Genomic DNA, 27,518 nt, shown 5'->3' on the forward strand with positions numbered 1-27,518 from the left:
GCCACGGGGCCAGCCAAGACAGTTAACATTTATTAAGCATTTGTGATGTTCTAGGCACTATTTTCTGTGTTTTATGTATATTAATAATTTAATCCTTACATACCCTAAATGTAGATTTATTATTAATCCATTTTATTTTTTATTTATTTTATTGTGGCAATATTGGTTAGTAACATTATATAAATCTCAGGTGTACACTGTAATATATTTTGAATTCTGTGTAGATTACATCATGTTCACCACCCAAAGACTAATTACAATCCATCACCACACACATGTGTCTAATCACCACTTTCACCCTCCTCCCTCCCCACCTTCCTTCTGGTAACCACCAATCCAATCTCTGTCTCTATGTGTTTTTGTCATTGTTTATACCTTCTAGTTATGGGTGAGATCATATGGTATTTGATTTTCTCCCTCGGATTTATTTCACTTAGCATAATGTCCTCAAGGTCCATCCATGTTGTCACAAATGGCCTCAATGTCATTGTTTCTTACGGCTAAGTAGTATTCCATTGTGTATATATACCACATCTTCTTTATCCATTCATCCCTTGATGGGCACCTAGGATGCTTCCAAGTCTTGGCAATTGCGAATAATTCTGCAGTGAACATAGGGGTGCATGTATCTTTATGTATTCGTGTTTTCACATTCTTCGATAAATACTCAGCAGTGGAATAGCTGGATCACATGGTAGTTCAATTCTTAATTTTTTGAGGAATCTCCATACTATTTTCCACAAGTGGCTGTACCAGTTTGCACTCCCACCAGCAGTGTACAAAGGTTCCCTTTTCTCTACATCCTCTCCAATGCTTGTTGTTGCCTGTCTTGTTAATTATAGCCATTCTGCCAGGAGTGAGGTGATATCTCACTGCAGTTTTGATTTGCATTTCTCTGATAGTTAACGATGTTGAACATCTTTTCATGTGCCTGTTGGTCAGCTGTATATCTTCTTTGCAGAAATGTCTGTTCAGATCTTTTGCCCATTTTTTAAATTGGGTTGTTAGTTTTTTTGTTGTTGAGATGTATGAATTCTTTACATATTTTTGATGTTAACCCCTTATCAGATATATGGTTTGCAAATATCTTCTCCCTGTTGTTACGTTGTCCTGTCATTTTGTTGGTGGTTTCTTTTGCTGTGCAGAAGCTTTTTAGTTTGATGTAGTCCCATTTGTTTATTTTTTCTATTGTTTCCCTTGCCTGGTCAGACATGGTACTTGGAAACAAGCTGCTAAGACCAATGTTGAAGAGTGTATTGCCTATGTTTTCTTCTAGAAGTTTAATGGTGTCAAGTCTTACATTCAACTCTTTAATCCATTTTGAGTTGATTTTTGTGTATGGTATAAGATAATGGTCTACTTTCACTCTTCTGCGTGTGGCTGTCCAGTTTTCCCAATACCATTTATTGAAGAGACTTTCCTTTCTCCATTGTATGTTCTCTGCTCCCTTGTCGAAGATTAGCTGTCCATAGATCTATGGGTTTATTTCTGCGCTCTGAATTCTGTTCCATTGATCTGTGTGTCTGTTTTTGTGCCAGTACCATCCTGTTTGTTTACCACAGCTTTGTAGCATATTTTTAAATCAGGGAGTGTGATACCTCCAGCTTTGTTCTTTTTTCTCTGGATTCCTTTGGCTATTCAGGGTCTTTTGTTGTTCCATATAAATTTTAGGATTCTTTGTTCTATTTCTATGAGCAATGTTGTTGGAAATTTGATTGAGATTGCATTGAATCTGTAGGTTGTTTTAGGAAGTATGGACATTTTAATTATGTTAATTCTTCCAATCCAAGAGCACGGAATATCTTTCCATTTCTTTGTGTCTTCTTCAATTTCTTTCAACAACGTTTTATAGTTTTCAGTGTACAGATCTTTCACCTCTTTGGTTAAGTTTATTCCTAGATATTTTATTCTTTTTGTTGCAATTGTAAATGGAATTGTATTCTTAATTTCTCTTTCTGCTACTTCCTTGTTAGTGTATAAAACTGCAACTGAGTTTTGTATGTTGATTTTGTATCCTGCAACTTTACTGTATTCATTTATTATTTCTAAAAGATTTTTAGTGGATTCCTTAAGGTTGTCTATATATAAAATCATGTCATCTGCAAATAGTGACAATCTTCCTTTCCAATTTGTGTCCTTTTTATTCCTTCTTCTTGCTTGATTGCTCTGGCTAAGACTTTCAATACTATGTTAAATAAGAGTGGTGAAAGTGGGCATCCTTGTCTGGTTCTTATTCTTAGAGGGATAGCTTTCAGTTTTCCTCCATTGAGAATAATATTAGCTGTGGGTTTGTCATATATGGCCTTTATTATCTTGAGGTACTTGCCTTCTATACCCATTTTATTCGGTTTTTATCATAAATGGATGCTGTATCTTGTCAAATGCTTTCTCTGCATCTATTGAGACGATCATGTGATTTTTATTCTTCATTTCGTTAATGTGGTATATCACGTTGATTGATTTGCAAATGTTGAACCATTCTTGTATCCCTGGAATGAATCCCACTTGATCATGATGTATGATCTTTATAATGTATTGTTGTATTCAATTTACTAGTATTTTGTTGAGGATTTTTGCATCAATGTTCATCAGTCATATTGACCTGTATTTTTCTTTTTTTGGTGTTGTCCTTGTCTGGCTTTGGTATCGGAGTAATGTTGGCTTCATAGAATGAGTTAGGAAGACTCCCCACCTCTGCACTTTTTTGGAAGAGTTTGAGAAGGACAGGTATTGAATCTTCTTTGAATGTTTGGTAGAATTCACCAGGGAAGCCGTCTAGTCCTGAACTTTTATTTTTGGGGTTTTCGATTGCTGTTTTGATCTCCTTACTGGTGATTGATCTATTCAAATTCCCCATTTCTTCTTGATTCAGTTTTAGAAAGTTGTATGATTCTAAGAATTTATCCATTTCTTCTGGATTATCCAATTTGTTGGCATATAGCTTTTCGTAGTATTCTCTTATAATATTGTGTATTTCTGAGGTGTCTGTAATATTAACCCATTCAGAGATTATGCACCTAAGGAACAGAATGATTGCCCAAGGTCACACCACCAGGAAATGTCAGAGCTGGAATGTTAACTCAGGCAGTGTGGTTCCAGAGCATACACATTTACAGCAACACTAAGGTGGCCCTATAACTTACCATCCAATCCAGGATAGTCTTGAGCTAGGAAAATAGGCAGAAACACAGAGCATTCCCAGGCAGATCAGGACATAAGGTCATCCTAGCTCTACTGCCTTTATAGTATTTTTAAGGGCATAAATTGATCTTAGACATTCTCTTCTGCTTGTATACGATGGGGAAACTAAGGCAAATCCATCTGGAGCTTCCCATTATGGACAGAACACTATCGCTCTTTAGAGTGGGCTTCAAGGCCCCACATAGTCTAGCCTTGTCTGTTCTCTACCTCATGTTCCCCACTGTGATGCTCACTCTCATCTTCTGCACTTCAGAGGCACAAGTTTTCTCTCCATCCCTTGAATGTCTGAACATTCTCCATCTCAGCCTTTTGCAGGTGTTCTTTTTTCAGCTCATCAGCCTAGAGTGTTCCACTCCCCCGATCCCCTCACCACTTTCTCTTGTTAACATCTACTTGCTGGAGAGGGAGGTAAAAATTCCCTCCCCTCAGATATCCACCTTAGGATACTTCTGCCCACATTTCTTCTTCGGAGCCCCGTCCCAGAGAAGTGGCTAATCTGACAGGTCAGAACCTGAAGTACACTTGACCACATTTCTTTGAGGGGAGGGGACACTGATGATGTGAGCACACTGTCTTGCACTCGACTTCCTGCATTTGACTGAAGCAGAGGCTGCCGTTTTCCTATTTACTTACTGCACCCAAGTGTGGCAGACCCTTTCCTACTTCTGTTTGTGCTACCAAGCCACATGGTACAAGCACTTATGGGTAGGGTCTGCCTTCCAGAAGCTGCTCCTGCTTCATTTGTGCTCCCAATTCTAGCAGCTCGTACTTGTGTCTAACTTGGATAGCAGACACAGTCTTTGCCATAAACTCACCTATTATGTTCGGGGAAGGAAAAGGAAGCCCTGCTCACTTCCCATCATAAGCTTTGTGCTCCAGCACAGTATACTGGAGAAACTCTGCACTGGAGAGGACTGGACACGTGCTCAATGACCAACAGCATTGGTTCTTTGTTTCCCATTTGGCTGCTGTTCCTTGTAAGCACAGCTCCCTTAACAGGAAACCCCAAAGCAGTAGAAAATGGAGCAGCAAAACCCCATCTTGGACCCCAGCACCACTCATTCTTCAGAGCTCAAGTTAAAGGTCAGACTCTACTATTACATCTGTGGCATCAGGTCTTCCTAATATTAGCATGCATTCATCAAATGCTTTTCCTTCTTATTCCAATTTACAATTTCACATTTTCCTGGGAGATGATTTGATAAATGTCTTATCTTCTTCATCATAGTATAAACTGTGAAAGTAAGAACAGTGTTGACTTTGCTCTTTCTGTATCGTTAGTGCCTGTCTCAAGGTAGGTACACAATAAGTTTATAAGGAATGAATAGCTTCAGGTCTCCTAATATTGGCATGCATTCATCATATACTTTTCCTCCCTTGCTCTTATTCCAATTTCTAATTTTACATTTGTCTGGAAGATGAATAAATGAATGGATAAGTATAATTTTCTCCTATTCTTATGCTGTAATTGCAGAGCTTGGGAACATCTGGGTTGAAGTTCAACTATGCATACTAAATCCATACAAATTCGTCTATACCTCTTGTGACAAGACCAAAGTCATACAGAGACAGAGAAAGATCTAGAACACTAGCCTCTCAATTTTAATTCTAATGATCTTATTGTTTCCCTCATTGCCTCCAAAATGCATTCTGTATGTACTCTCAGGACATTTAACACATAGAAAGAAGGGAAATTATGGACTGGAAGAAAATGATAATTTCCAAAAGAACTTCTTTAGAATATTATTGATATTTGAACTTGAATCTTTCCTTCCTCAAAAATGAAGATACATATATATATATAATAAGATACATATATGTAATTTGCCATTCTTTGAACTTGTAGTGAAATGGAAGACCATATACTATATTGGTTAACAGCTTTGACTTTGGTGGGAGACGCACTTGGATGTAAACACCAGGTTGCCTCTCAGTAACTACATGATCATGGACATCTAATTCAACCACTGTGGGCCCCATTTTTCTCATCAGTAAGATAAGGGTAATTATTCCTCCCTCATAGGGTTATACTGGTTAAATAACATATGTAACTCGCTTAGCACAGGCCTGGCACCATAGTGAGCATAGAATAAAAGATTGCTTTTCTTACTTCTAATAAAAGTCTTCCATTGGCATCAGAATTAATTGTGCTTCTTTCAGTACCAATCATAGAAAGCAATGGCCACAATCATTGGCCTCAGCATGCAAAGGACTATGAATCATGTGGTCATAAGGTCACTCATGCATCCTAATGGTACAATTGGATAAGTCATTTCCTTCTTTGGACCTGCATTTTTAAATCTTATTATTATGGGTTAAGCAATGGTTTCTATATTCTGTTCTGACTTTAAAAGCCCAGTTCCTAGTCACAGTGAATGTCAACAGTACCCTTTTTAAATCTTAAGAATAGTGATTCTTGATCGCAAAGTTCTCAACAGGTCATCCTGATTAAAACTGTACTGACACTGGACATTATACCCTAATGAACAATTTTTTATTGCATCAAAAGCTGTAACCTCAATTTCCTTCTAAGGAGGAAGCAATTCCATCCAGATCCTGAGGGAAGGGGAGGGGTTAGTAGCTGGAAAAGCAATTAGACTTAGCTCTGATTTCCTCCTACCAAATGGCCACACAGGGTGATGCCATAGCAATCAGGTGAATCCTGCCCTGGGGATAAAGATACATACTAATTATCCTTGGAGTAGCTCCAGACATTGTAATGTAATCCAAGAATAAATACTCCAACTGAGCTGACCACATTGCTGAACAATGTAGAGCACATACCTACATAATTCTTTCCATTTCTCATAGAAAACTCAATCACATGTAAGTGACCATAAAATAATTCATTTTTGGATTAAATAACCCACTTATGTATGATTTAATAATAATCATTTATAGATTCAAGCACCTTTGCTGAATGCCTACCAACGTGCTAGATGTTAAACATACAGGAGAAATGAAAATATCATTTTTGCCCTCAAGTCTAGCGGGCAACACAAATAACCAAAGTGATGTGAGTGTGATAAGGCAATGACTAGCATGAAAGCACCCAAACACGTTTGAGGGAGTAAGGTGGTAGTGGGCTGATAAACCGGCTCCAGGGGTGGGAGAAGCTCTGAATTATAGCATTTGCTGATTTCTGTGGTGTAAAAACTCCCACCAAGCCCGGTTTTAAGCTACCAACAAGATATCACCGAACACAGAGTTGGGAAGAGAGATGCATAATTAGCACTTACAGGACAGTACACCCTGGCAGTAAAGGACCGGTTCTCAGAAGCACTGGCAAAGGCTTTCTTGTGTATTTGACCTTTTAACTAAGAGTTTTCTAAACAGAAAGCTTTTCCCAAAAAGCTGGGGAGCTCAGGACCCACAATGTTTATTAAATTCCAGACAGAGAGTCTGGACCAATCTAAGCTCAGACGTCCCTTTTGTCACAGAGGGCAGAGATGCCTGACTGCTGGGTTCCACCTGTGTTTACCTGTGTCCGGGCAGAGTATTTGGCATTCTGGAGGGGTGTGTTTGGTCCGATCATCAGCCACATGCCCTTGGAATAAAGATTCCGTGAACCTGCCGTCAGAAGAATTTCCCCTGCGGTGGCAGGATGAAATCAACCTCTTCAGAGGCATACAGTTAAATCAATAAGCAGTGAAGTTTTAACACATCTCAGAAACTGCCCACGAACCTGACCTGCGGTTAAGAGTACCACAAGAGCCAAACTTTTCCTGTTTTATATAGCAATTCAAGGAAATTAGAGAAGTTCTGCATGAAATTTAGCTCCTCTGTATGGAGTTTAATTCCTTGGTCTAACCATCTCTAAATGAGGCAGAGTCTTTTTGCTTCTCCGGGAAATTTTCCTTCAATGTGTCTTTCAGAGTAATAAACCCATGTGATCTAGATGAGTAATGCAAAAGATAAATACATTTACTGTTCCATGGTCCAAATATCTGAGAAACTGATTTAATGTTTTGTGGGTTTCTCTAGCAGAGGATTTCTCAGAGCCTCTATTCTGCATTAATTATGGCTACCTGATGGAGCCATATTAAGCTATATGTCAGACAATGTGCCAAGCGCTTTAAATATGTTACCACATTTAATCACTTCATCAAATTTCTGAAATAGATATTATCATCTACATTTTTTCTTAGGATGAGACTAAGTCATAAAATTGAAATATCATGCTGAGGACCATAAATACAATGAGCAGATCTTGAACCCAAACCTCCCAGACTTCAGAGTCCAAGCTCTTAAACTTTATGCTGTACTCTCCCTACACTACAAAGTTCTAGCTGTGGGACAATGAATGCACTATTTCCTAAACACACTTGAGGATTGAATGATTTTCCATAGAGCCTTTTTTGCTGCCCCAGTGTTCAACACAACATGCTTTGGGAAGTGCTGCACCACAGGATCGTAGCACTTATTTTGGTGGCTATCAAGCAAAGAAACACGTAAGGAATCTCTTTTAGCAGTTGAAAATTGTGGTACAGCTACGAGGAATATGAGTAAGAAAAGCCACATAGAGAGGCAAGGGTGGTATAATGGAAAGAGTGTTAGATTTAAAGTCTGGAGAAATGGGTTTCTGTTCTGGGAATATCACAGGTATAACCTCAAACAAGTCATTTCACCTCTCAGAACCTCAGTCGTCTCTGCAAAGTGACTATGTCACATGGAAGCATCTTCAGGCTCCTTGATGTTGGACTCAATCTACCACAGGCACCTGGCACGCCCTACGTCTTTCTGTGAAGGCCAAAATTACAAGGTTCTGATGATTCAGCACCAAAATGAAAATGTCATTGTGCTACTTCTGGAAAGTGAGGAATGCCCTACATAGACCTATGCTGTGATATGCTCTCCCTCTCATCAAAGAACATTTGCTTGCTGCATGCTGTGAAAGCAGTAAATTTCCTAATCATAGGGCTCCTTTTCGGTGGTGCACCCCACTGAGCATGAAGACACCACCTGGTCCTCTTTGTTGCTGTGTGGAATTTAGGGATCGTCAAACTGGTGCAACTATGCTGATATTCCTGCTACCAATTTTACAGTGAATAATAAAGCCCTTTGTCTCTGACCCACAAGTCTTGTTTTCTGTCAGCACCCAAGCAACTACGCGAGGCTAGCTTGTTAGCTTATGCAGTTGTCCTGCTTCTAGCTCTTTTATGCACTGTCAAACTTATTTAAGTAGGATAAAATCCTAACAGATGGCATCATAAGGGAGCACATGGTGCTCCATAAATTTAGTAGAATAAAGAGAAAGGTGAAGTACAGGATGTGATTGTTTTCTTGTGTCATTCACTCATTCATTCTTTCAATAGACACGTTTTGAGTCAAAGGCCTGTGTCAGGCCCTAAGTGATACATGATATGGACATGGCAGCCCCTGTTTTCTGCAAGCTCTTCATGGAATATAACCAATCAATTCTATAGCAAGCAATTAAGCAATTGCTGAAATTACCAGTATGTCCTTAAACAGATTCACACAACACCAAAATGAAAGGTCACTTCTGCAAAAGTTGTCCAAAAACTGGATAATTTATAGAAGAGGAAAGTCACTGAGATTATCTTTGACATTATTAGACAAGATAGTGTACTCGAAAGTATCTGGCACTGTGTAACTTGTGTGTGGCCCCTTATAGACACTTAGCAATTCTTTCCTGAAACTTAAATTCAGATGGCCTCTTTACGTACGGCAGTTCCGGTTTCATTTTGAAACCAGATGCAAGTGAGCCAATTGTTTCCATCCAAAAACAGACAAAATATTGAAGTCCATTCAAAATCTAACAAAATGCCACTATATTTGAAAGAGCAATCAAGCCATTCATGGTATAAAATTATCTGTGATCTGAACAAAGAAAGCAAACAAAAGAGCAAGAACTTTTAGGATGCCTATGGGAGATATTCAGGTTTTTAAATTTTAATTTTAATGAGTTAGAGGAACAGAGAAGGAGAGAAATTATAGTGTCCTCTTGTGAGGAGAACTGTTGACCTTGTCGCTCAGAAGGCAAGGCCAACATTTAATGGTTCCAAATAGCCCCGAATGTTGATGGGTGATTTTTCCCAAGCCAATTTGTTATACAGGTAACCACGGTGTAGCCAAGTCAATTGTAAAATATAGATAACATTTATCACAAAGATTGTTGGAAAAAATACATCTGTGAAGTTAGTTCATGTATTAGTTCACTCAACAAATATTTATTGAGCTCCTACTATGTGTCAGGCAATACATGAGGTGCCGAGCCAGTATTTACATAATTATTTGTAGCATGTTTGAGTGTGAATGATGAAAATACCTGAAGCTGACCTCAAACTCTGCAAAAACTAAGATAGGCTTATAACCCCTGGTGATGAAATCCTTCTGAATGAACAAAACCTCTTGCTGTCCAAAAAGACATATGCGTGGTAGAAAGGCACCAAAAGCTAAAGCTGTTTGAGGCAGATGGCAAATAGCCAAATCAGATCAGTTTGTAAAGGCTGCTGTAAGCACTAACCTAAGAAGGACTACGCAGCCTCTTCTGTGATCACGTGCAGAAGGAAAGGCAGAACAGTAACACCCAGGCAGTAGAATTATGATCTTGAGTTATAAGTATGATTAACTAAAGAGCCAGGAATCTGGAAGACAAAGGCAAGTGAGTAGCTCCCAAGATTTTACAAAACCTAACCAGATTTCCAGCTTAAAGATACGCAGGTAATTTGTGTTGAAGTTCTAGCGCATCAATGGGTATTCTTGAAGACTGAACCAAAAACATTGCTGTCAGTGTTAATTAAAATTCAAAAATGAATCCAGATAATATAGAAGCATAGTTCCTGGGGAAATAAGATTCCAGATAAAGTTCACATCTCTGATAGCATAGGAATGTCCTTTGGTATGGAGTATGGTCACCTGAGGTTCAAATGATAACATCTGAATGAAAGGACGTTGCTGCCCAACTGGAGCTTTTATTTCCCAGCATCCCTTGCAGCTAGATATGGTTTTATGATTAACTTCCTGCCAATGAGATGTGAGTGCAAGTGATGTGTGCAAATTCTGTCTCAATTACTTAACGTTGCTTGTAAAGTGGGCCAGGACAATACCCTAGAGATGAGAGAGAAATAAGATGGAAGGAAGCCAAGTCCATGTGTGCCCTCAGGGAGCTGAGATACCCCCACAGACCTGGGCTGCTACCTGTGAGAGAGAGTTATATTTTGAAACCTTATTATTACATTAATCAACTTAATTTTTGCCCTAACACAGAGAAGAGCCTCTGAGAGGGACTAACACTTGAGGCAAGATGTGAATGATGAGAGAAAAACAGTTATTTTGAAGAGTTGATGGAAAAATGTTCTTGGGAGAAAGAACAGACAGTGCTGACACCTGAAGGAGTTTTTCTGTGTTCAAAGAGCCAGGAGAATGCATCATCAGAGCACAATGATATGAGATAGATTTTCATTCCATAAGCACTCAAGCAGCAACAGAAACATTTGCCCAAATTACCTCCAAATAGAGGCCCAATTGTGGTCACACGGACTCCAGAAGATGGCATGTGCATTTATTTGTATTCTCATGAAGTTAGCCACAGTTGGCCATCCAGAGCCCCTTTTCTCTCTGATGTTTCTCCCTCTTCACTCTTCCCCTTGTCTTTTCTACATGTCAGCTCTCTTTCCCTGGACCAGTTCCAGATGGCTGCAGGCTCAATCAAGGAGTCAGACATGCTATAATTATCTCGATTTTACAGAAACTGAGGTCCAAAGGGAGTAAGTAACAGACCTGAAGTCTCATGGTTAATAAGTGATAAAACCTTCAAACTCAGGTAACCTGACACAAAAATTCACTCCTTAATTACCAATCTCCCTGCCCTAGTTGGCTCAGCTCTTATGAAATTTTCAGAGCAGAGCATCTGTAGAGCGGGCAAAGCTTTATCTCGCCTGCAGTGATTCTTCTAATAACATAGTCTTCCTACTAACATGGCTTCTCTCTATCAGGTGTTAGGAGCGGAAGGAAAAAAAGTGGATGAGGGCAACAGAAAATTCTATCTTGCCACCCTTAGGAAGTGTCAGTTTTCACAAAATGATAGTCATATCTATTCTCAAAAATTGATGCCCCCATGAAATAGCATCATCACCATTTTATGCATGTGGTATCTCATACATGTATAAAGTAGCAGAGATAATATTCAAACTTAGGTCTGTAATTATCACATTCCTGTTGCTTTATCCAAAAAGGAAGAAAGATTCATAATGACCAGAGATATACATAAGTGGCCTTGGCAGTAGTAAAGCAGTATCCATAGAAATGTCACATGCCTAGCAGTCCTTGACTATGTCTACCCCTTGTTAATCCTGCTCCCTTATCTTTGTCATCCCTTCCCCCTCCATACCTCTCAAGACTCACTGTGCTTAAGCTTCCTTCCCCAGTTAAACTCAGCTCTCAGCAAAGAGCCCAGTAAACTCCTTCAGACTAAAATAGAAGTAAATGGTTACCCTCAACACATAACCAGAATGAGAATATTCACAAGTTTGACAAACTTACTCCCCAGCCTGTCTAGAAGAAAATTCCTACTCTGGGATTTTGAACATCGGAGTAGGCACTAATGTCTAGCTAACTCAGCTACCTTGAGGCCGCCCATATCCCAGCCTAACAAATAACTTTATCGTCAGTCAAAATTTCATATAACTAAGCCAGGCATCTACCTTCCAAACCAGCGAAACCAAAGTACTCAAATCTTAAACAAGCTTCGTGTGTTTCCCTTCCCAAAAAAGCAGCTACGGAGAAGGTGACCTGTTAGAACTTCTCTGGGGTCAATTAAACGTTCTTGGTTCTGGGCTGGTTAGCATTGCCTCTGACAATGACAGCAGATTTTGAGAGCCACCCAGAGAGCCAGGCAGGTGACAAATGGCTTTTCACAGCTGGCCACAGAAACACAGAGCCAAAGTGTAATCACATTTACTGCTATAAAAAAGTTGTCATCTCCACAATTAAATTTACTAGCCATTAAATAGTTATTGCTTTGCTTATACCAAAGTGGTCAAGTTGCATTTCTTGCTTTATTGGATTTTTCATTTCCTCTAATGGCTAAGTATGCTTTCCTTGGCAAAGAATTTGTCTCTCTAACAGCATGCCCTGTTGGTTGTTAAAAGCTCTAAAAAGAAATGAAACAAAGAAAATAAAGCTGGGGAGCAGTGTGGCCGAGGTGCTGCAGCTCCCAGCCCGAGGGCCAAGGATTTCAGGGAGCTGCAGAGCTATTTCGGGGGGCCACAGAATCCAGTCTTTGTGCATCAACCACTGTCATAGTCTGCTTAAATGGCTCACACATGTGTCTGACATACATGTGGTGAATAAAACATTAATTTCACAATGGCATTGTATTCATAGTGGCTTCCTGTCATTAATTATAATATAGCAGTATGTGATTTTTTTACGTGAAAAAGAGATCTTCATTCTTGAAACTGTAGACAATTACTGACATCATCTAAACAATTTAATATAGTGTAAAGCTAATACAAGGAGAGCCATCAATAAAAGTAGCCTCCCAGCAGTACAGCTGTTCTGAGAAGAACGGTCACGTCAAAATGCAGATTTTTCACCCCTTCAGGACTTTAGTTGAAGTGATGGTGGCTCTTAAAGGCACAAACTAGAGAGTAACTAAATTTCGGTTCATATCACAAATACACAGATTTTCTTGAGGGAAATGCTTATGTATAAAGAATGTTCTCCCAAAATAGAAACTTTAGCAGGTAGGACATGAGCAGAAAATGTCAGCCTGTTCAAGCCTCCAAATTAAAAAGAGGCCATTTCCTCTTATTAATTCACAACCTGGGGTTTCCAGGAACCCCAATTCAATGGGAAATGTTTATTGGTTGTCACGTAAGGAAAACATAGCTTGCAATTTGTACATATGCCTGAGACTCAACTCTGCAGGACGACCAGCACCTCCTAGACAGGAACCAAAGACCATGTCTGCCACTGCCTGCATCCTCCAAGGGAAAGAACTAGATCATGATGCTTCCAGCCCTGGGACCAAGAGTGTTGGTCTGGGTGGAGGGAAGTTCTTGCCACTTTCACATTTTATGGCATTAACTCCTGCCTCATTTTCTTTTTTTAATGCCTGGAGTAAAGAAAGCTTAATTTGGTTGAAGCTTGCAGTAGCCAAAGCAGAATCAAACTGTCTGTAAATGGCTCAAACCATCCCGGCTATCATGCCGTAACACCTCATGGGCTGTGGCTTCCTTCAAGATAAGAATTATATCCTGACCACCCAACATAGTGCCTGGACTATAGTAAAAATTCAATAAATGTTTGTGGAATAAATTACTGAATTTCTAAATAAGACACTCAAAGCCAAGTGGGGCCTCTGAGTAGCACCTTTTCCTGTTACACTGAGAGGTTGTTGCTTTCTCTGTCTATGAGGTGAGTACACAGTATGGGAAAGCTAAGTGATTTCCTCAAACAGTATCACAGTTCTAAGACACTGATTCCTTTATAACCACAGAAACTGGTTTTGCTATTGTCCCACTTTCCAAATACGTAGATTCAAGCTGTAAGCTGAAGGAGACTTGCTCAAACCTAGATTTTGATGCCAGAAGTTTCTTGAACCATCAAAACTTCTGAAAAGCCTGAAGGTATCAGGTACGTTTTACTGTTTAAATTTCTGACTTGAATTTCCTTCCCTGAAACTAAAACCATCAGCGAAAAGGCTGGAGTCTGAGAGTTACAGCTGTGAAGCGATCTCAGTGGCCCCTGTTACCACCACATGAAGCCGAATAAACCGAGCCTTACTCTGTGCGCAACACGTACCTGCTCATAGTTCAATTCCAGCCCTCTAGGCTGTAATTATTTGCTTATGTGCTTGCCTCCCTATGAGATTATGAGTTCCTTGAGGACAACCATGTCATTTTATTAGTCTCTATAACTCTACAGCCCAGCACAGGGACTGGCATAAGCTCAGTGCTCCATAAATATTTTCTGGATATTACTGAATTCACTTTATGTCTTAGTTCTTGCTTCAGTCAAGTCTCAGATAAAACTCTTGTCACTTCTATGTTTTTGAGACAATCTCTGAATCTCATCTGCCCTTGTTCTTTCTCTTCTTTCATTTTTTTTTACTTTCTAGACTCCATAATATCACCAAATGTCAAGACTGACAACCCTAGAGATAAGATTAAGATGAGCAATGAGCAGCAAGCCCACAGTAATCCGTTACTGTGACCCCAGTCCCGAGCCCGAGACCCTCTTGCATTCATTAAAAGCGACTTTCAGCTGAAACAGCCACCTCAAGGTGGCACTTCCTTTGCTGAATTTTTGCCAAAAAAGACCTTAATAAGAAATATTTTTATATAGATTATTTGACACCTGATAGCAAAGAACCTTCCTGTGTGTCTTCCAATCATGCATCATCATCATCATCTTTTATTACGTCTACTATATAAAACATGCTTTAACTTCTGTGTTGTTACTAACAACCCTATAATATATATACATAAACATATTTGTATACATATATGTATCTACATAATTTTTATGCATATATTATTTTTATCTTGATTTTTCAGAGAAGAAAACTGCCCAATGTCACACAGGTAGTAAATATTACAACCAGAATTGAAACTTAAAAAAATGAATACAAATCTGCCTGTCTTACTTACCATATCAAAATCATCAATTCTTATTTTTATTCTTCTCTGTGTCAACATTAGGTTTCAAATACAAGATTCTTATAGAGTGAATCTGAGAAGAGAACATAGACATGGAAGATTAGCACCTAAAAAGAATGATTGAAAGGTTTACTTCTTCATTCATCAACATGCATGGAACAACTGCTATGTGTTAGGGACTATTGTAGATGATGGAGATTGAAAAAAACAAAACCTGTTTTTTTGAGATGACTCAAGAGTTGTTTCTGAAATCAGAATTCAAGCCTTCCGATTTGCGTACCACTCAACCGCGAATGAATCACTTTGCCCCTCTCTGGGCTGCAGTTTCTTCATTTTTAGTCACAGATGATAATACTACCTTATAGGGCCGGTCTAAGGATCTGTTGCAATCAAGTGAGAGCAAGTCATTACAAAGGCTGATACAGCCTAAGTGATCTCACCTCTACCACCCTCCTTCATGCTGTTTGGCACGTTGGTGCTGGCAGACCCTCCGCCTCCACCATGCATTCATAACTCTTTCAGTTCCTTCAAGTTTTGCTCAACTGTCACCTTTGAAGGAAGCCAACGATGATCAGAAAATTGCACCTGCCCTTTCCGTCACTCTGGCGCCCCTGATCCCGCTTGCGCTATTTTTCTCTGCATAACATTTATCACCTTTTAACATGCCATGTAATTTAGTGATTTATAATGTTTATAGCCCATCCATTCCCTGTCTGCCTTCTCTTCCCACAGGGGCAGAAATTCTTGTCTATTTATTCAGTGATGTATCCCAAGTGTCTAGAAAATATCCCAGTTCATAATAGCTACTCAATACATATAGGTTAAATGAATGAATGTATACAAGAATTTGCATTGTGCTTGGTATATATTGTTCAAGAAATTGTTAAAATGTGTCCCCTTTCCTTAAGAAGCTCACAGCATAATAAAAAAAAAAACCTCAATCTGAAGACATTTTCAAAAAAAGGGTTTTTTTGCATTGCAAACTTTTCTCTCCCTAACAAAGCTCTTTTCAGTTTAACTGGCATTTACATTTTTCTCTCACACAGCATGTACCTTTCCTGCATGACAGATTTTCTGGAGATTGGTTCTGCTCACACTGGGCTTTTTGCCAGTTTTTCCATATGCTAGGCGGTGACTAAGTAGGAGAAGCTAGCCACTATAAGATTTACCTCTCCTGACAACAGCCTGGGTCATCCCACAAAGCAATCATCAGACATTTACATTTCTTAGAATCCTGTTATGGGCCTTGCTCTGTTCTCAGAATGTGGGGATGGGAAAAGGACCAGAGGGGTACAGAAAAAAATGTAGGCCATGACCAGTAGCTTCGAGGAATGTCCTATACCTAATGCTTCCCAATACAGTTTAATATGGCAAAATGCTTATGTTCAAATCACAGCTCTATCCTGATTTTGTGGAATGGACTTAACTTCTTTGAGCCTTGAATTCCTTGCCTAAAGGAAAGGAGATGACAATAACATTACCCAATAGGATCACTGTGAAGAAAAAATGATGCTTAGAAAAATAAGGGCTAAAGATGGTCAGAGTAGTGCTTGGAATATTGTAGGTACTGCTTAATAAATCTAAACTTTTACATTAAATATCATCTGACAAAACAAAAGCATATGGAATGAGAATAAATGGCTATCGAGGGTTAAATGAACACTAGCGGCATTCAAGTCAGAGGGTTAATGATGGCTGCAGCAATCAAGGAGAGCTTTTCTTCATTCCTTTATTCATTTGCTAAACATACAGTGAAAGAATCTACCTCTTCACCTTGAGGAGTTGTAAATCTGATATAGGAGACAGGGAAAAACAAATGCAATGCATTGTGAAATATGTGATGGCAGCATTATTGAGAAACGTCACTTCGATGACAATGTGAAATATATATGCATGCTGATGAGTCAACACAAGAAGACTTGTTTGAAATTTTTATATATAATTCTGGGTGAGACATCATGAAAGTTTGAAGAAATGATATGGACAGTAGAAATGAAAAGGAGATGATGAAAGTAAGAGCTATTTAACAGGTTCCTACTATTGGCCATAGTCAGTTCTCAGTCCACACCTTATTTAATCCGTCAGTATCCTTTTCCATATAGTTGATCACTCTTCTCTCTTTGAAACACTTTCTTCTCTTGGATTCCAAGAACTTACACTCATGTTTTTCTTCCTGCTTCTCTGGCAGCTCCTTGTCAGTAGCCTTAGTTGGTTTATTTTCTTCTTCCTGTCTTCTTAACTTTGGCTTTCCCAGGAGTTAGTATTAAGACTTCATCTCTTCTCTAGCTACACGCATCCCCTTGGTGTTCCCACCAATCTCATGACATTGCATTTCACCTATATGTTGGTAATTCTTAAATTCTTATCTCCAAATAGAATCTCCCCCTTGAACTCCAGATTTGTATATGCAATTTCCTTCTCTACACATCCACTTGGATATCTAACAGACCTCTCTAACATAACATGCCTCAAAACAAGTTCCTAATCTGCTACCTTATACCTGCTCTACCCTTGGTTTTCCCCATCTCAGTTAATTGTAATCTATTCTTTGAGTTGCACAAAACATAAACCTCAGAGGGATCCATGACTCCTCCCTTTCTCTCATATCCATATCCAAATCGATCAGGAAATACTGTTACGTTCTACCTTCAAATTATTCCAGAAACTACTTCTTGCCAATTCCATGCCTATTATCCTAGTCCACCATCTTCTCTCACCTTAATATTTGCAAAAACTTCCTAAATGTTCTTCCTGTTTCCACTTTTAACCAACTCCAGTCTAGTCTCAGCACAGCAGTCAGAGTAATCCTTTAAGTCAGATAATGTCACTTCTTGGCTCAGAGGATTCACAAGGCTCCCTAGCTCATTCAGAGTCAAAGTCAAAAAATTTAGAATAGCTGCAAGCCTCTAAACAATACCGCCTCCACTAATCCTTTGTCTACATCTTCCGACTCCCTCCGCTTCAGCCCTGTTGGTCTCCTGGCTGTTCTTGGAATACTGTAGGCACACCAAGGGCTTTTGCTCCAGTTGTTCTCTCTACTTGAATCTTCCCTTAAATGTCCTGATGGCTTCCTCCTTCACCTCCTTCAAATCTTTGCTCAAACGTCATCTTTTCAATGAGAACTTCCCTCATCATACTATTCAAAATTAACGTCCCAGCCCTTCCACTCCTTACCCCTTCCCTGCCTTATTTTTCTCCACAGCATATATCATCTTCAAACATTTTATATAATTTGTTTTCATCATGGACTGCCTTCCTCTATGAAAAGTAAACTACAAAAGGTCAGGAATTTTGTCTGTTCAGTGGACATCTCCAGTGCCCAGAAGAGCGTATGATACATAATAAATGCTCAACAAATAGTTTCTGAATGAATAATTGAATTGGTAATTAATTGAACGTGAAGAGTGAAGAATTAGAGATAAAGGTGACTCTAACATAATAGTGCTACTTTTATCGAATAGAGAAGGTGAAATCAACTTAAGTCTGGAAGATGATAAGTTAAGCTTGGAGCATTTTTTATTTTAGGTTTCTCTAAGCTATCCAAATAAACATGTCTTGGTTGGCAGTAAGAAGCAGGAGCCAGGAAAAAGGAGCTAGAGAGACATAGCCAGCCCAATGATGTTGAAAAATCCAAGTGTCCACAGTCAGATTAAGAAGGAAGAAGTCTGGTCATAGAGCCATTCAAGGGGAGCAAAGAAAGACGAGCATAGTAGCTGTCTTCTCCACCGCTCTGCTCACAGTGCCTAATATAGTAGGCTTAACATTGACAGTCACAATTTAAATGTGTTCGCTGTCCATGATGGAGGAACAGAGACTGAGTTTACCCTCTAATTTTAAAAAAAATAAAAAAAGATGAAATTTATGAAACAAAAGTTTCCAGCATTGAACAGCAGACTGAGGAGGACATTGATCCTGGGGAGAAGGGAAACCAAGTAGGTGAACCCTATGATAGCTTACTGCTTGGAGATGATAAGCTTCTTTATCATCTTACTTTTGATAAGCTCACTGACTGGAGAGAGTTTCCAGGCTGTAGCACAGGAAGGATGTACCCAAACAGAGCTCAGCAGTCTCCCTGAGCTGAGAAGACAGAGTTCAGAATTCAGAGAGGCCACAGTGGAAAATTTGCAATGCAGGGAACAGAGAGGAGACAGCTACAGGGAGACCTCTGGAGAGCTGCAGAAGGTGCCTCTCAGAACTTCAGCTGAGTAGTAATTATCACATGTCTTTGAGGAAAATACTTGAGGCCAGGAGAAAAAACCAGCAAATAGTATCAGGCAGAATACATGGCTAGGCATAGTTCCTGTTCCCACCAGCTAGGGGGAAAACTCCCATCACACGATGCATCAAGCAGAGCCCTCAGAAGATTATTGCCTCAAGAAAGGGATAAATTACTAAATTAAGGGAAGGAAAAAGAAAATGCATCTCTAGGGCCATCCAGACTCTCTCAAGTGTTCAACAATGACACTGTTACCAAAAAATCAAGAAGGTTGCAGGTGATGAGAATTCCATGGTTCTGGCTATAAAGACATAACTATTGAGGGGGGCGGCCCCTTGGCTGAGTGATTGAGTTCGTGCGCTCTGCTTCAGCGGCCCAGGGTTTCACCAGTTCAAATCCTGGGTGCGGACATGGCACCGCTCATCAAGCCATGCTGAGGTGGCATCCCACGTGCCACAACTAGAAGGACCCACAACTATGTACCCGGGGGTTTGGGGGAGAAAAAGAAAAAATAAAATCTTAAAAAAAAAGAGATAACTGTTGACTTTAGTGAGAGTAAATTTAGTAGGCATTGGATAGACTGAGGGGAGAATGACCTGTGCAGAAGAAATATAAAGCACGCTGAATCCATAGGACAGTAAGGAAGCAATCATGAGAATGGGATAATAAACTGGTTTATAATCCAAGATCAAATTAAAAAGGGCCAACGAGAATACATTCTGGAGAAAGCAAGAAAGGAAAGAATGTGATACATTTCACATGGCTCATAGGAGAGAGTCACAAACTACTATTTGGCTCTTGATTTTGAGCCTGCAAAACTAAAAACAACTCTAATTAAAAACCGGACTGATATTTTGTAAATCTCCACAGGATAAAAGCAAACAAATATGTAGAAATCGAAGGAAACTTCAAGAATGCGCTTAAAGCAGAAAACTAGGTGACAGCCAAACCTCAGTTATGACAATGAGTACAATTCAATGAGCATATCTACTTTGATTAAAGGAAAAACATACTTTTTTCCCAAAAGAAGTAAAACTGCAGCAGGCTTGCAAATTTCATCGTAAAAAGTGATTGCCCAAAAGGAGGGCGGAATTGTCTTTTTTGCCGATCTCTCTGCACGGATCCTGTAAATGATTGTTTTGCTCCTTTTCACCTAAAGGCAGAGCAACTGATTAAACGACTTTCCAAAGTTCCTTCCATCTGTGATTGCAACAAAATAGATAGAACACAAGCAATTAAAATCAAATATCCCAATTCTTCTAGGATAAAGTATTACATTGCTGACAAATAAATATGAGAAAGAATATCCATTGAAAGATTGATTATATTGGGGAAAATATTCATCACATGTAAAGACAAGGAGACATCCAAGATAAAAACCAAATGAATTATGATAGCAAAGAAAAAAAATTGGACCATCAGTTACAAAAATAAATAATTTTTATTTACTGTATTGTAACAGCCAACTGTTTGCACATTTTAGGGTAAATTTGTTGAGAAAAATAAATTACACTAAAACATATTATCAACTGCCAATCCTTTAATAGAAAAGTAATAGGGTAAACTCACTATAGTGTCATTACATACTCATTAACACACAAAGAAAAATGTCTAGTTATCATACTGCATCTTCATGGAGGCAAGATAAATGGTACAAGAATTTTCATGTTGGAGACCTGTCTCATCCCAGAATGTGCAGCAACATAAAAGAAAAGTCAAAAATTCTAGGAAGAAGAAATGAAATAGTTAAAATACATTTTTGTTGGAAAAGCATCTGAGGAAGAAACAACTAGAATTCTGAAGTAGCAAGTACCAAGATCAGAATCAACGCCATTTGTCCTCATGGGGCATATGAATATAGGATGAGTGTAGATGCTATTTGCCTTTAGGATGAGATTTTGGCCCTAAACCCTTGTGGAACTTCTAGCATCTAAGAATCACGGATTTGTTCCAGACAATAAGGAATTATTTATATGCCTCCCTGAAATGGGCTAGTGGTTTTTTCCTCCAGAATATATACTTTCAAATAATTGTATAACACTTTTTTTTTTAAAGATTGGCACCTGAGCTAACATCTGTTGCCAATCTTTTCTTCTTCTTCTTCTTCTTCTTCTTCTTCTCCCCCCCAAAGCTCCCCAGTACATAGTTGTAGATTCTAGTTGTGAGTGCCTCTGGTTGTGCTGTGTGGGACACCGCCTCAGCATGGCCTGATGAGTGGTGCCATGTCCTCGCCCAAGATCCCAAGCAGCAAAACCCCAGGCTGCCAAGCGGAGTGTGCGAACTTAATCACTCAGCGATGGGGCCGGCCCCCCTGCATAACACTTTAACGGAAAGCATTGTGGCCTGGATTAAATGTACGAAGCAGGTGTTGCTATAATTGCTATTTTACTTACTCAGAAACTGAGCATCCCAGGAACCAGAGAGTTGCTTTTATAACTCAAGACATTAATGGCAGAGCTGGAGTTTGAGTCCATATCTTCCAACTCCCAGTGGAGCGAAGTCCCCAGTGTCCTCAGAAGCACCCACATTAGTAAAAGATTTTATTCTTGCCTTACACATCAAGATGATTTGCGTGAAGTTGCTATTGATCCAGAGCAGACGAGGCAGGTCAAACGTAATAGATGTGAGAGGAGTAAGTTAGGAGAACCTGTGTGGGAGCAGGGGCTGTGTCCACGAATCTCTTCTCAAATCAATAGAGGAGAGGAGGTTTATGTGCAAGGCAATCAGAAAACCAAAGGTCTGATCTAAAGGTGGACAGGTAACTAAAGATTTGCCTTGAGTGAAGACAGGAAGCTACCCAGAATTCAGGAGAGCTAACCCAAGGAGAACAGGGTTTTCCTATATTAAATTAAAGGACCTTCTGCTACCCCTTACATGAGGAAACTGAGGCACACTGAGGTTCAGTGACCTATCTCTGGTGGAACAGAAAGGGATCAAACAGGAAATTGGATCCAATCCTTCTGAGTCTTCATCCCTACAGCCTAAAATTGAACAAAGGAAAAAAGCAAAGCATATAGAAGACTTTTAAATCGCATCGTTCTGCCTTCTGCCTGGGGCCCCAGAGAAAAAGGGAGGCAGGAAGAAGCTGAGAGTTTTATTTCATAACTTGGTAATTGGAAGTCTGAAAATAGGGTGATTTGGAGATTTTGTTGATTTTGTGCTCGGTTATTTCTAATGGGCTTGAACATAACTGCCCAGAGGTTTGCTCTCCTGTGAGGGTAAAGGGTAAGTGAGGAGGGAGGGAGGAAACCATGGGAGGAACTGACACAAAGCGCGGGCGAAATTGGCCCAAAGGGGATAGCGCTTGCTCAGCCAAATGACAAAGACCAGAGTGTAACTGACTACCTTTCTGCATGATTTTTGGAGGAAAAAAACCAGATCAAACAGAAAATGCTATTGCCCAAGTGAGGATAATTATAACTGAGAGGAAAGGAGCCAGACTAAGGAAACAAAATTAAGCCAAGGAGAATGCAGGCTGACCACCATGGGAAATGGCAAAGCAGAGAAGACAATTAGATTGGGAACCTATCTTCCAAGGGAAATTAGAGGAACCCCATTGCTTGCGTAATTAAACACAGACATTGTGCTGTAGGGAGCATACCTGCAGTGATGGAGGAAAGGGAAAGGTCCATCTGAGGCTCCTGAGCTCTCACATGGAAAATCGTGAGGAAAAAGCCCTGCCTGAGCACCGGTTTATGACGGATAACAAATAACCCAGCTCCACTGCTGATGCGTCTCTGAGTCTAAAATGCGGTTCAAACCCTCCTTCTTCTTCCCTCTAATGGTGCCCACTTGATTTGAGCACCAGTCTTCCAGCACTTTGTTGTGGATAATTGAGTTTAGCAGACGTCTCCCACTGTGTTAACATTTCTTACATGGTTGTGACTCTTCTCAGTGATAATCGTTTACACAGTAATAAGAAATCACTGGACATAGCCTGAGAAACTTATAATTTGCACTATAAATTGCAATGATCAGGGTAACAGACTCTGGAGTCAGAATTGGGTTCCAACCTCTTAGTGTATGTGATCTTAACCAAGTTAATTAACCTTTCTGAGACCTAATTTTATCATCTGTTAAATGGGTATAAAAATATCTCTCCCTTATGATTACTGTGGGGAATAAAAGAGATGAGAAAATTTCTAAAAGTTAATGCAGTGTCTGGAGAAAATACACCACAGAGCCTCTTAATAAATGTTGTTGATAATAATGATGATGATGAAAATAAAAGATACCATCCCCGGATATTAAGGGTTAGAGAGACGCCTGATAGAACATACAAAGCGTGTGTTTTACCTCGTAGTTCTAGGTGTTAGAAGGTGCTCCGTCACTATTGATTTATGTCATTTAAGCATAAGGTCATATAAAGTACTTATGGAAGGGTGACGACATCCAAGCATTTTCTATCCAGGGTCATTTTAAGAAAGATATGAAGGGAAGAGATTAGGAAATGCATCTTTCTTGTGTGTCTATGTATAAGATGAAGAGATGTGATATCTTTCTTTTCCTAGTTAAAATCCTGGCCAACGTCTGTAACATAGACTAACATAAAGAATTTGTGCACACTTTATTGCTGAGATAATCTTAGCTCTTTGTGATGGAAAGATCAAGAGGTTTGGAATCTGAAAATGAGGGTTCAAGTCCCAGGACCACCAGTTGCTCTTCAGTTTAACGAGAGCCTCTCTGAGCCTTCATCATCCTCATTGTAAAACAGAAATGATGATCTTCTCCCTGACTACTTCACAGGGTTGTTATAAAAATTAACTAATAATGTAAGTGGAGGTGCTTTATAACATAATGTCAAAACATTATCTTATCACATTATTATCTCACAAGAAAGTAAAGTTCATTCTTTTTTTTTTTTTTTGAGGAAGATTAGCCCTGAGCTAACATCTGCCACCAATCCTCCTCTTTTTGCTGAGGAAGACTGGCCCTGAGCTAATATCTGTGCCCATCTTCCTCTACTTTATATGTGGGACACCTACCACAGCATGGAGTGCCAAGCGGTGCCATGTCCACACCCAGAATCCGAACCGGCAACCCCCAGGCTGCCAAAGCGGAACATGCAAACTTAACCACTGCACCACCAGGCCGACCCCCAAAGTGCATTCTTCATAAAGAAAACAGATAATAAGTTCCAATGTGGTGGGCTCTACATGAGAACAGCAATCTGCTATTCCACCGTTTATGATGGGTGACCACTGCTTCCCTTCCATTGGTGAAGCCAGGCGAGTCACACCCCGTTCAATCTATTCTGTAGAAAAGAAATGTACTTCCATGGAAAACTATATATTGTCTAGAGGACACCACTCCAGGTTATCTGATTCTACTCTTTCCTTGTCTTTGAGCTATTTTACAACTGTGTAAGTTTTAGGTAAGTGATAGCAACACAAGATCATTCATGTCTGTAGACACGCAAATTCTGTCCTGGCCAGTAGAGATTCAATTGTTTTCCCTCCCACTCTGGTGAGAAATTAGTTTTGCCACCATTTACATATTCATTTCAATATTTCTGATTCTATAAATATATCTTTTTTTGGATTTTCTTTCAAATCATTTATTGCATCTGCCTGATTCCCTCATGAGTTAAACAAAAAATCTTTAACACTTGCTTATTTTTATATCTGCATGAGAATAATGAATTCACTCTTTTTTGGAAATTAATTTTAAACAGTTCATTCATTAGTGATTTATCCCACAAACATTTGCTGCGTGATGACTCTACGGCCAGCTCTGGTCAGAGACTTAAGCCCAAGAAGTTAGAGGTCATCAGAGCACCTGGCACACCGCAGCATCGTTGTGAACCCAGTTTCCTGCCGTCCGCCCCCGAGCTCACCTAATATACAATAAATACCTGATAAATGTATATTGACTGAATTTTAAAATGTCTTCCCCCAAGGGTATAAAGTCTAGTAATTTCTGCTCTTATAAAGGCCTTCCAACTGGAACCTAGACAGTGCTGGGGATGTTTAAGACATTTGATAGATGTTCGTTGAATGAATGAACATAGAGTCTGCTTTTAAGGGACTGACAGTCTGCTGATTTTGCTGTTCATATGAAGGTCCACCATCTGGGCTTGCACAGGGCCCACACTTGGTAGACATGCAATCGATATCCACCGGCTGACTTCTAAGGAGTGGCAGATGTGAAAACCCAACATAAATATTAGATCCTTCTCAACTAAATTGCCTCCCTATGTAAGCAAAGCAGTCATTGGAACAGTGAATCTTTAGTATCCTTCCTTGAACAATTAGATTTCCAAAGCAGGAAAGTCCTTCTCCTAGTTATTTGAATTAACCTTTCCCATAATCTGGAGAGTTAAATTTTTATCATTATTTTCAGGAGTTGTTGTCATCCATGTTCCGTTGGTAATATTTTTATTCAATCATCATCAACCATGAAGCTTATGTTCATTTTGTCAAACACATTCTAACATAATCTCTGGCTCGCATTACCGACAAGAACACCAACATGACCATCAGTTTGCTTTCTTAAAATGGAAAATAAGAGTTATGTCACAAATTTGCTAAGCCTTTCACAGAGGGAGAAAAACTTGTGCCTACCAAAGATAATTTAGTAGATTGGATTAGATATAAATCTTACCAAAAAAAAAAAAAAACAGAAAGAAAGAAACTACATACTTAAAATGAAGTAGGAATCATTGTCTCCCAATGGGAGCTGGCACGAACCTTGAAGAGACTTATTAATAATGCCCACATCTGCCTGGAACCCTTCGCAACTCCGGGGGAAGAACGTTCCTCACTGACCGTGCTATAACCATAGCTGGCGGGAGAGGAGTTTTACAGCTTCTGAATGAGCGTGTGGATCACTGAGAAAGGTTGTTCCCCAAACCAGAGGGGATTAAATTAGCTGCTTCAAGAGTTCTCAGAAGGTTGGAATGTGCTATTGTGCCCATATTATGTGTCACAATTGATATAGCCAGTCCTGCATTTTCAGCTATAAGGTGAAATCATTTAAATTAGACAATTTGAAGATGCTGGGACAACTAGCATAGGATATACAAACTCAAAATCAGATCATGCCATCCAGGGGTCACAGTACTGTGAGAGGAGTGAAATAAAAAGATATGACTCCACGCAGAGAGATTACATTCAGCCGTGGCTTTAGAAGGCTTTCTGTGGGAGGGGACGTTGAGCTGGGCCATGAAGGATGAGTATACTTTGGCTACGTGGAGATAAAAGGCTGAACATTTCAGGAATAGGGCACAGCATTAGCCCACATGTGGAAGAGAGATGACAGGACACGTGGGTGGCAGAGAAATAAACTCTCTAGGTGAATGTCCTCTGTGTACAGCACACACTTCCCTTGCTTTGATGACTTTCTCCTCGGTAAGACTACCTCCTTCGTGATAATCGCTACAAAATCTCCACCTGTGGAGATTATGCTAGGGAACATGAACACAAGCAGCCCGGACATCAGAAGGCTTGGAGTGTGGACTGGAAATAGCATGGGACTCAGTTTTTGTGGAAGAGCAATGGTTTTCACACTTTATAAATCTATAGAACCTTTTGTTTATACAAAATCTTATGCGGAATTCCAGTAAGCAAAAAAGAATCCTCTCTTTGAAACAGGGATGGGGCTCAGAAGCCCACGTACTCAGCTTCCTCTCCCTGAGGGCAGACAGCGAGTACGTGAGTACAGCACCAAGGAGGGAGGACCTGCTATTGCTCTCTGGAACACAGCCTATAGGAAGCACTGCTCTGAAACATAGGATATACAATAGGGTTGCAGGAAATAAGAAGTTTGGGCCAGATGGAGAAGTGTCTGGAATTCCAGGTTACATGTTTGGTCCTTATTCTGTAAGCAACAGGGAGTCATTTAGAGTTGTCTGGGTAAGAGGAAATGAAACCTGAGTGAGAGAAGAGACAATAGGAATAGAATGATGGAAAGAATACATCATTCAGAAAAGAATCAGCAGGACTTAGCAAGCGATTGATGTGAAGGGTAAGGAAACGGGAGAAGTCCACAAAATAAGGCAGGACTTCAAACTGGGTGACTGAAGTCATTAGAGAATGACAGTGACTGGCAGAGACTTGAAAGATGAAGAATTCAGTTTAGGACACATTGCATAGGCTGGGCACAGAGGAAAGGTGACCAACCAAGAACCAGACGTGTGACACTAGACCTTACTAAACGTGACCAGAGCTTCCAACGGTGAATTCAGCTCAAAAAGCACAAAAGCTACTATTCTCAGTATATACAAGGGCCCATCCATAAAATACAGCTGCCATATGGACAAAATGTTGGCGTGTATAACCCCCATACAAGAAATGTACTGACAGAAGGAAATTATGCAAAAGTTTTTTCTTTTCTATGTCCCTCTTTTTTTGGCTGAAGGGCTTCCTCAGACTTCAAACTATTTCTTCATCCATTCTTTCTTTTGTTCTTTCATCCTCTATTAATTAATCATCACTTGGGCTCTTGGCATAGTGCTTGTGAGCAATAACAAAGGT

Source organism: Equus caballus, chromosome 7 (assembly GCF_041296265.1).
Source record: "Equus caballus isolate H_3958 breed thoroughbred chromosome 7, TB-T2T, whole genome shotgun sequence".
NCBI lineage: Eukaryota > Metazoa > Chordata > Mammalia > Perissodactyla > Equidae > Equus > Equus caballus.